This window comes from Meriones unguiculatus, chromosome 6 (genome assembly GCF_030254825.1).
Source record: "Meriones unguiculatus strain TT.TT164.6M chromosome 6, Bangor_MerUng_6.1, whole genome shotgun sequence".
NCBI classification, from domain to species: Eukaryota; Metazoa; Chordata; class Mammalia; order Rodentia; family Muridae; genus Meriones; species Meriones unguiculatus.
The window spans coordinates 50,471,055-50,482,161 of record NC_083354.1 but is presented as its reverse complement, the minus strand read 5'-3'; positions in this window follow the sequence as shown (position 1 = coordinate 50,482,161).

Sequence of the window (11,107 nt, the reverse complement as noted above, 5' to 3'; positions counted from 1 at the left end):
AAAATCAAGCACTTTCAAGGTTTTATAGCCATAGACATGCCTGGTATTTTTCTAATCTTCATCTGTTTATTTAAGGTTCTGGAGCAGTTTACTTTTTTTTCTTACAAACTCATGAATACATTTATCTTCCTCTCTAGTATGTAAAATTTCTTCAAGTATCTTCTGTAGTGCTAGCTTCGGGGCCATGATTTCCTTTAGTTTATATTCATTGTGTAAATTATTCTTTTCTCATTCAATGAAGAATAACTTTTCTACATATGTTAATCTGGATTGTCAGGTAATATCTTTCAGGACTTGAAATATAACATTTCATGCCCTCCTGCTCTTCAGAGTTTCTCTTGCGAAACATGTCTGCTACTCTGGTGGGTTTGCCCTTATATGTGACTTAGCGTTCTCTCCTGTAGCTTCAAATATTCTTTGTTCTGCATATTAGTGTTTTAAGCAGCAATATGATATGAGAAAGCTACTTCATGATCTTGTCTGTCATTACTGAACGACTGCTATTCACGGATGGCCATTTTCCAAATAGATTTGAAGTTTTTCTGCTATGGCTTATTGAATATATTTTCTACGCCTTTAACTTGTATTTCTTCTCCTTTTATATCCAAACTGATTCATCAATTTGGTCTTCTAATGGCATACTACATATCTCATATACTCTTTTTGTAATTTCTTTTTATTGTATCTTTATTGTTATCTAAATGTTATTATTTCTCTACCTTGTTTACATGCCCTGCTACTCTGCCTTCTACTTGATTCATTCTATTAGTAAAGCTTTTGTTGGGTTTCTTAAAATTTGTTTTTCATTGAGCTTTTCATTTCTAAACTTAATATTTGGGGTTTTTTTTCCCCAGGATTTTTATCTCTTTACTGAATTCCACCTTTAAACACTGTACTGACTTCCTTATTTCATTTAATTGTTTGTATTATCTTTTAACTCATTCAGCACCATGTGTCCTCTTTGATTTTATTGAGCATTCTTTTCCTTAATCATGTGTATGTATCTTAATCATGTGTGTGTGGGAGCTTACACACTCATGCAGGTAGCTGGGGAGGGAGGCCAGTATTGGATCCCTTCAAGCTAGAATTGCACACAGCTGTGAGTTTCCTGAAATAGGTACTGGGAGCAAAACTCAGATCCTCTACAAAATCAGCACGCATTCTTAAGTGCTAAGCCATCTTTGTAGCCTCTCGTTGAACATCCTCACTATCATTCTTCAGACTTCTTTGTCTGGGATTTCATCTACTTCATTGTCACTGGAATCTTACCGTGGGATAAATAATTTGGAGGAATACTGTTGCTTTTATTTTTCTTGTTTCTTGGAATTCTGCATTGGTCTTTGGACATCTGAGGTTAAGGTAACTGGTGGGATTATTTTTTAATGACCCATGTTCTTTCAGTTGAGGTGTTTTTAGTGTTCAACCAGGACTAGGTTACAGTAGAGTTAAGGTATCTTTCTCCCTTCTAGACTAGGCATGTAGTTCAGTTACTAAACTGAGGACCCACACGCTCCATGATTTTCACTATCATTCTGATAGTAGACTAAGAGCAGACTAGATAGATACTAACAGCAGAAGCAATAAGACTGCTGGATACGATTTCTGCTAAAACATAGAAATGGCTGATTAAAAACAATACCCTTCATCCAATAATTTGAAGGAACAAGACCAGTGTGATGTATACTAAAATACTAATTATTAAATATAAGAATGAAAAAATAATAACCAAAGTATTAGAGCAACAGAGAAAAAAATAGATGAAAGTGAATAGCAGAAACAACAATAAAGATGAAGGTAAAGACAGAATGAAAAGAGAAAGAAGGAAAGATATCAGAAAACTTAAAACAACCCCAGTACTCAGGAGGCAGAGACATGGTGAATCCCTAACCTCTGTCCCAGACCAAAGTGAGCTCTTCAAAAAAGCCAACCTCAAAAACATGAATTAATTAAAATTGAGGACAGGGAACAGAACAGGACAGAGACAAACTGAAATTATGTATTAAATGAGGGAAGGGTAAATGAGAAAGAGAAGAAGTCGGGTGAGGTCTCAGCCTTTCTCTGCGCAGTCTAGAATAAAGTGTCTCCCTGCCATCTTGCTTATCTTTCCCTGGTTTTTCTGGTTAATGCTTTCCAATGAGAGCAGAACCTTTTATGGCACCGTTCTTCCTGATTTGAGCTTCGTACTGTTTGCCCCTCAACTGGAGAGTGTGATCCATGGGCCAGCCAGTGTATTCTAACTCCAAGTGTCATTCAGCTGTAAGTATGGGAAGGCCTGTCAGCAAGTTTCCCATTGGTGTATTTTACAGAATCGCTAGTGATTTGCCACTATGCTTCCTATTTCAAGAGGTGGTGAAGCTCACTCCAGCCTACGGCTCAGCCTGAGGTGCTGACAGCATTTTTTCTTCCAGCTGGAGGTAGTCCACAAGCCAGGCCTCAGAAAATGGGTTCCTGACACACCTGGGTTCCCAAAGTTAGTGGTGCAGGAAAGGAAATGTCCTAACTAGAGCTGCTAGTTAGTCAAAAGCTTACCTTGAAAGTCTGAAGACACAAATTATGATCCTTGGCACCTGCTTAAGAGGCAGACACAGTTATGTCCCTGTGACCCCAGTGCTAGGGTGACAGAGGCAGGCTAACCCCTGGAGCTCACTGTCCAGTCTGTCTGCCCAGTCAGTAGGCAATGGGTCCCATGAAACCCTGTCTCAAAAGCTATGTGGATGTGCTCCAGTGCACAGCCCCACACTTGTGAACTTGTGGTCAGCACAATTAGAATCAGTGTGCTATTAAAAAAAAAAAGATAAAAGAAAAGGACATGAATTTGGAATGTGGAGCCAGAAGGAATTAGGAAGAGAAATAGAGGGTAAGTATAATCTAAATACATTGCATGCATGTAAGAAATTCTCAAAAAGGATAATTTTTAAATGTACATTTAAAAACAAATTAAGGTTGAGCATGGTTGAGGAAAGCATCCAGTGTTGAGTTCCGTCTTCCACATTTACATACACATGTACCTACATGTAAATGGACACACACATATACACATAACATGCAAGAACATATACCAAACACCGAAATACAAACATAAATGGCTTCTTGCCACTGATTCAAAAAGCAAACGATTTTCATAACACGTACATGAGATTCAGGATTCTTGGCTAATTGAACTGCAAATCTGTTCAGTAATTAACACAGTGATGGTTGCATTTTTGGAATCTCTGTTCCCTCCCCATTGGTTACCTCCTCTCCCTCCATCAGAGGTACTGCCATGAGATTTTAGGCCATTTTACTATTTCTCTTGGAGAGAGAGAGAATGGCAATTAAGCCTAGGACCTCCTCCATGCTAGGCAAGCATTCTAGCCCTGAGCTATATCTCAGCCCTCTGTCTGACTTTGGATCTTTAAACCAGGACTCTCATTAAGTAACCCAGGCTCTACCTTCCTCATGGCCCAAGCAGGCCTTGATCATGTGATCCCCCTCACTTCAGCCTCCCAATTAGTTGAGACTAAAGGCTCACACAAATATAGGCCCAGCTTATATTTCTTCACTATGAATCTTAGAAAGGAATGATGGGTTTTGAAGACTCTGAGAAGATCATAGATGTGAAGTGGCAAGGCCATCCTACATAGAAACTGCCTCTGCAGAAAGCCAAAACAGAATTGAAACCCAGCTAGTGATATAACACAAGAAAACTCCCTTTGCAATAGAAGAGCTAATAAGCTGTGCTGGAAAATTCCAGTTTGGGAATTATCAACAAGACTGCTTTTCATTGCTGAGGACCAAAGAATTACTGAAAAATGAAAGGACTGTCCATGTATCCTTTTAGAAGCTCACCTGACATGAACCTGAATAGGACGTTCTTGAGGAGGAAACATGATCAAAACACATTGTATGAAAAGTTTTTCAATAAATAAAATAGAAATAAAAATAGCCAACCTTATAAATGCCAGATATATAAAGATAATAAACTTTTCAATACTAAACCCAGGGAGCTTAAAGTGCCTCAGACCCTTTCTGTAAGATGCAGTCCATTAAGAATGGATATAGGGGGGTGGAAAGATGGCTCAGAGGTTAAGAACACTGGCTAAACAGTGTTCAGCCTTAACCTAAAGGTCCTGAGTTCAATTCCCAGCAACCACATGGTGGCTCACAACCATCTGTAGTGAGATCTGGTGCGCAGGCACACATGCAGGCAGAATGATGACAGGCCACAGTACAAACTTTAATGACAAGAGTCTTTTGGGGGAAGATTGGCACACTAAACTTTTATATCCAGACAGCACAACTTGACCCCAACCAACCTGTGGACCATGGGAAATGAGGATGCCTAGTGAGTTCATCTTGAAAAGAATGTACAAGAAAATCCAGAAGACCAAAGCCAAATCACAATGTTAAAAAGACAAAAAATTCGAAAAGACAGAAACTGCGGTCCAGGGATAGTTAGGAGGTAGCAAATTCATTTAATGATAGATATGAGACTAAACCAAGGTAATTATAGAATTATAACTATCAAATAGAAATAATTTATACCATGACTTTTTTCGACATTACTGAAAACTCAAAAGATGAGGAGAGTGGGAAATGAGGTAAGAGGAAGATTAAAAGTTTTAATTTCCTTATCTTTCATAGCACAGTCGATCAATATGTCTAAAATTAATGTGGATCTTTAAAAAAAAAACTCTAGCTTTCTTAATTTTTTATAATCTTTTTTGTAACCTTAGGGAGAACTTTTAGGATCTAATATCTCTTCAGTAAAAACACATTATCTGAAGTTTTATAATTCCTTTGGTTTCTCTTTAGTTTCTTTTCCTTCTATTCTTCTAGAAAATTTTTAGTTTAGGGCTTTCTTTTTTTTTTTTTTTCTAAACGTGTAGAGTTAGACCCAATTTTTACAAATTATTCTGCATTTTTTATTTCATTTACATAATTAAAGAGCTACCTGGGGCCATGTGCAAGCTATTAATATCTCAGTCAGTGAAGAGCTTGTCCCACAAGTATGAGGACCTGAAGTTGAACCCCAGTACCCACATAAAAAGCCAGGCATAGTGGGGTGCATTACTGTCCTCCCAAGGCAGGGATGATGGAAGCAGGCAGGTCCCTGAGATTCACTGGCTAGCAGGCTGAACCTAATCTGCAAGCCCCGGGTCCTGGTGAGACAGTCTGTCTCCAAAAAGTCAACATGGATCACTGTAAGGAAGAGCATCTGAGGTTGACCCCTGGCCCTAAGGCTCACACAGTCACGCACATGCACTTTGCACATGAACACGCGAAGAACGAGCCACCTAAAATGATTCCTCTTAAAATGATTAAACTATACTCGTTTTGGAAAATAGTTCTTCTCTTTTTAACTGTTTTTCTTTCCATAGCTTTCTTCCCTTGGGGGGCTGGGAGTTAGGGCCTCACATACACTAGGTATGAGCTCTATTCCTGAGATATATTCCCAGCCCCTCTCTATACTTTATTTTGATACAGATTCTGAGACCACACGTGAAGAAGCCAAGGCTATCAAGGAGGATGAGCCGTCGCATGGGGCAGAGATGGGCTATTCAAGTCACACAGACTAAACCACTGACTAGTACCAACCTGCCCAGACCTTAGGATGCCTGGCTCAGGAGAGCTATACATGACAACAGCCGTTGTGTGACCCCAGACGAGATGTTTTAAAATGCTGTCTACCGAGCCCAACTCACATTTCTGCCCAGCTATTACATGGTGGCCCCCTATTCAGTGCTCAACTTCCTCCTTCAATGGCTACCTGTGTGGCAGTTATCTCCAGAAATGCCCTCGAAGACACACGCAGAAGTTACTGATGCCCTGGGTGAACCAGCCTGGCAGGTGTCCAAATACATGAGCAGTTCAGGACAGTTCTCATTCAATATTCTTAGGTGAGCACAACAATATTCTTACATGCCACCATTTCATCAGCTAACCTAAAGGTCTGAGCAAAGGATTACATAAGATTAACTTCACTCTATAGTTCCTGGAACACAAATCACCCTCCTCCTCTCCTCTCCTCCTCCTCCTCCTCCTCCTCCTCCTCCTCCTCCTCTTCCTATCCCTCTCAGCATCAAGTATCTACTGTAGCAGAACAAGCCATGGAAAGCCCAATGGCTATTACACCGGTGCTTGGTTATTTTTCACCATTCTGTGGGCTGCCTGGCAACTCTTTGCCAGTCTCACGTGGACTAACTCACAGAGCTGCATTCAGAAGGGGAGGTCCTCTTGATGCCCCGGGGTGCCTGAATGGTGGGACTAGCTGGGCCACTCTTGATCCTCCATCTTCAAAGAGACCAGGCAAAGCTGGGCTCCCACACGAGGCAGAAGCAGCAGCCAAGACAGCGAGGCCAAACGCATAAGCATTTACTAAGTTGCTGCTTGTTTTAAGGGTGCTGATGCCCCATTGACCAAAGTGAAGTCACGTGGTCCAGTAGCAATCTAGGCAACAGCCAACATGGATCACTGTAAGGAAGAGCATCTGAGGTTGACCCCTGGCCCTAAGGCTCACACAGTCACGCACATGCACTTTGCACATGAACATGCGAAGCACATGCATGGGGGGAGGGTGGCAGGCTGAAGCCATGTAAAAGCAAGCTTACCACACCTCTTAACTTAGTCCTGAATGCTCTCCAGACATTCAAACCCCCAGACACCCACCCTGTTACCCAAAACCTTCACTCGCCTTTTAGATTCAATGAAGCACTGACCAGTTTTTCTCATGCCCACCTTTTGGATACAATGTGAATCAGATGTTAACATGTTAGGGATGAAGAAGTCCTCTGAGGGTATCTGACAAGTACCAACCAGGCCACCAGGGGACAGGCAGGGACCTCCAAGCCCTCACTTGTCCGCGTACACAGGCTACCCCTTTCCTGCCTCCATCCCTTGCCCCAGTCTACAGCGTGATGGGCCCCAAAGAGTTGGCTAAATGGATAAGTGAGGGAGTATGTGAGCGAATCAGTGAACAGGAGAGCTGAAGGGACAGCGGGTGCTTAGCCTGGAGCTGTTCTCCAATCTGAGTTTTCTCGGGATGCTGAAGAGGCAGCTCTGCAGCACAGCTTGCTTCTGGTTAGAGACTTGCAGTTTAAGACTCTCTGGCCCAGAGGGGAGCCGGTCAGGTAAGAAAGTGCTGTCACGAATGGCCTGAGGGGAGACAAAACCACCTCTTGTGCCTTGCTGCATGGCAGCAAGGTGTGGGATTTGGGGAGCTACCTGGAGGCAGGGTTTTGACTCAGCATAAAAACATCTTCTAGGGGCCAAAGAGGTGGCTCGGCCGTTACCCGCCACTCTTGCAGAAGACCCAAGTTCAGCTACCAGCTCCCACATGGTGACAGGCCATAGCTGTCTGAAACTCCAGTTCTAAGGTACCCAATGCCCTCTTGTGACTTAGCAAGCACTAGCCTTGTATACGTACACAGACATACATGCAGACAAAACACTCATACACACAAAAGAAAACAGATCCTTTTTTTTTTTTTTTTCTAACAACTTAATGTGTGATCATTTGCTGGTCCCCTCCAGCCCCTTCTGCCTCTTCCCCTGTCTGACCTTCACTTCTTAACTGCCCTGTCTGAGGACACAGACCTGGCATCTCCGCAATAAGAAACTTCTCTCCCAGAAACCAGCCGTCAGCAACTTCCTGAACATTAGGAGAGCGGAGAAAAGTCAGACTCTAAAATGTCCATTTGTCTCATTCTGTCTGCGCTACGATAGTCCGATGAGGTTTTAGCTCGTGGAAGTGATGTAATGCACATCTGGTCATTTCTGCAGTATTTATCCCGGGCCGTTAATTTCCGACAAAATCTTTTTGAAACATCAAATCCCGTTTCAACGTGACGCTGTCTTTGTTTCTCCGTGGGATTCTAAGGACATCCCTAACAGTTTTGCTTTTGAGCGGGGTGCCGCACAGGAAATGCTGACAGCACAGTTTCTTCACACAGGCCTCTGGGGACGCAGGTCCCACGGGAGCCAACTCCGCCGCCCGCTTTCCCCAGTGGCTGTTCAAAAGTTAAGTTTCTCTTAATGAAAGAGCGAGAGAAAGGGGCTTTGCTCTGCCTTGCTAGGCGCCCCGGCTTGTTCCTTTTTGTGGCTTTTGATGTTTCCCTCTCCCTCCTGTTATCGGTGTTTCCCTACTCATCTCAACTTGATGACATGTTGCTGAGACAAACTAAGTCGCTAACCTGCTTAACGTGGCTTTTGTCGCGCTTGCTGTGCTTAGGAGGGTTATTTCCTTTCCTCTCAGAAGGCCGCGTCTGCTCTGGGGAGGGCCGTGGGATGCGGAGGTGGAGAACGAGGGATGCTCTTTAAGTGCTTGCTATTCAAGTCGCTGTTTGGCTCTGTTTAAGCCCATGGTTTGTGTGATGGGTGCTAATGGAAGCCCCCCTCGCGACCTACGGCTGGGATTAACTCATTCAGAGATGTCCCTCTTGCTCCCGCTCAGACTCCTCTAGGGGAAGCGAACGCCTGAGGAAAGATGCAAGCACGAAGTTTTCTTCACCCTAGTTCCTTTGCTTTTCATTTTTCTTCCTATTGCCAAAAGTGGGGAGGCCACTTAACTGTAGAACAGCCGCTCCGGGCAGGCCCTTTACCGGTTTGCTCATGTGATAAAATAAGATTTGGAGTTGAACGAGGCCTACGGTGCTCACAGCCTTGGCCTGGGTCAGCACTGAGCTGGCCCTATGGGTCTCCAGCCTTTGTCCCCTCGCCTCCCTCCACGTGTACAGCCGATTGCTGCCTCTTCCCACAGCCCCAAGCAGTGAGTGTCCGCGGGGCACCTGGTCCTCCTGAACAGTCCCTAAGATTAAAGGGACTTTTCAAAGCTAGTGTCTGACTTTGTGCTCAAAAGCACACCAAGCCAAACCCAAACTGTCATAGAAAATGGCTATAGTTTAGGAACAATCGCAGCCCATCTCCAAAGCATTTGATTTAGGTTTTGGTTTTTGGGTTTGGGTTTTGTTTAAGTTTTCAAGAAGACTGTTTTTCTTTGACTTATTTATTCCTTCTACAAGAGCAGTTTAAGCTCCATCTCTGTATGTGGCCTGGTTTCCAGGCTTCTGGGGTTTCCTTTCCCATGTCAGGAGAAAGACCTGAAGAATCTTCTAGATTTACATTCATATTCCTCCTACACACACACACGCACACACACACATCTGTAGTATGCCTTTTCTCCAAGTTTCTTATTGATGCACAGATAAAACACTTTAAGCTATTTCATTCCCCATGTCAAATACTCAACAGGGCTAATGATCGAGTGCAGGTTTGGGGCCTGTTAGGTCATAGCACGTAAAACAGGACCTGATACCTGTTAACCACTGAGTCCTGTAGCAACTCCGGCTTTCACCAAGAAAGAGCTAAAGGGACACGGATTGCCCTTTGCCTCGAGGTTCCCAGAAAGACCTCCCTTATAGTATAAAGCTGCTGTGCGTCATTCTCCCTTTCCATCCCATCATCCAGGAGGAGCAGAGGGAGCTTCAGTTTCTCCTGCTGTATCACCAGAGCACACACCCACAGAAGCTTTGCCAGCTCCTCTTCTGCACGCTGTATCAGTCAGCCGTCCTGTATTCTGACGCAGTAACAAGCGTCCCCTCCATCATGGCTCCCAACGACACGAAGCTGCTTTCAACCAGGAGAAAATTCCCAGCTAACCACGGCTCCGGCTGAAAGTGAATCAGAGGGCATGTGGAAAGTGCAGTGCTCCCGTCTCCCCCGTGCTTTCTCGTTGTTCTGTTCCAGCGAGTTCTATTTCACGACTAAATTCTAAGTTCTTTGAAGGTAGGGCTACAGCTAACGCTGATGTTGCCCTCACTTTCGCTGCTGTGTGCTTAATCGTTTGTCGAATGCATCGATGAAGAAATGAGCCTATTGAAGAACTGCGAGCAGGTATGTGAGTTAATAGGCATGAAAGTTTACATTAGGCTTCCTTGTTAAATAGCAATTAAATGCATTGACATTCATTATATCCTGAATATATTGAGGATCTAATTGCTCACACGTGGCTCTTGTAATCTCCAGTTCTCCAGTGACAACTTGATGTCTTTCTGACGTACTTATTGTACCCGGATCAATGGCTATTTAACTGCTAATTGATCTTTTATTAGCATATAATAACTCTTATTAAATCTAAATTAAAGTCTTAATTGAGACACTTTTATCTGCAGTGTTTCCACATCTAGTCCTCATAGGACAATGGTTAATCGACAGGGAAGCTAAAAAAAAAAAAAAAAAACTTCCCTCTTGTTACCTTTCTCATTCACCTGAGGCCAGACTTTCGGTTTGAAGATTTGGAAATCTGAGTGGCTGCAGCATCTAGGAACACACCCACACACACACACACCATGTGGATTCCCAGCATTCACACCCAGAACCGGCTCCGGAGTCTCCGTCCTCCCCCCTCAGATGAGGCCAGGTGAGCACCAGCAGGAGGCCGCAGACAGACCCGGAAGAGTTGCTTCTCTTCTAATGTTATGACCTCTCGTTTGTGCTCCTTGATAACTGTGGGCTTGCTACTGCTGGGAACCATGATGTAAATATTTGACACGCAGGACATCTGATATGGGACCCCCACAGGGGTCATGACCAACAGGTTGAGGACTGCTGCCAGACACGGCTGGCGTTGCTGCACAAGCGCGTGGTTAGGACGCTCAGCCCAAAGGCTTTCTCAGCTCCTCACCTCCCTTCAGCCTTTAATTCTCCTCCTTCCTTCATCCTGACCCACCCCTGCCTCATCCGTCCCACTCTTTGTGGCCAGTGAAAAGGATAACCACGCCTTTGGGCCATAGCTGGCCTTGCTGGTTTACCCTGTTTCTTCCTTTTCTTTTTCTTTTCTTTTTTTTTTAAAATTTTTAATTTTTTATTTTATTTTGTTTTGTTCTGTTTTATTTTATTTTTGTGAGAAAGGGTTTCTTGTATCCCAGGCTAGCCTTGAACTTGCTATGTAGCCAAGGATGACCTTGAACTTCTGTATCTCCCGTTCTCAGCTCAAGTGACCTCCGTTAGCCTTAGCTGTGATGTTTTATCAGTCAAAAAGTAACTAATTGGTACAGTCCCCCAGAGGTTTCTGTGTTTGAATACTTGGTCCCAGATGATAGCTCTGTTTGGAGAAGGTTGAAGAACCTCT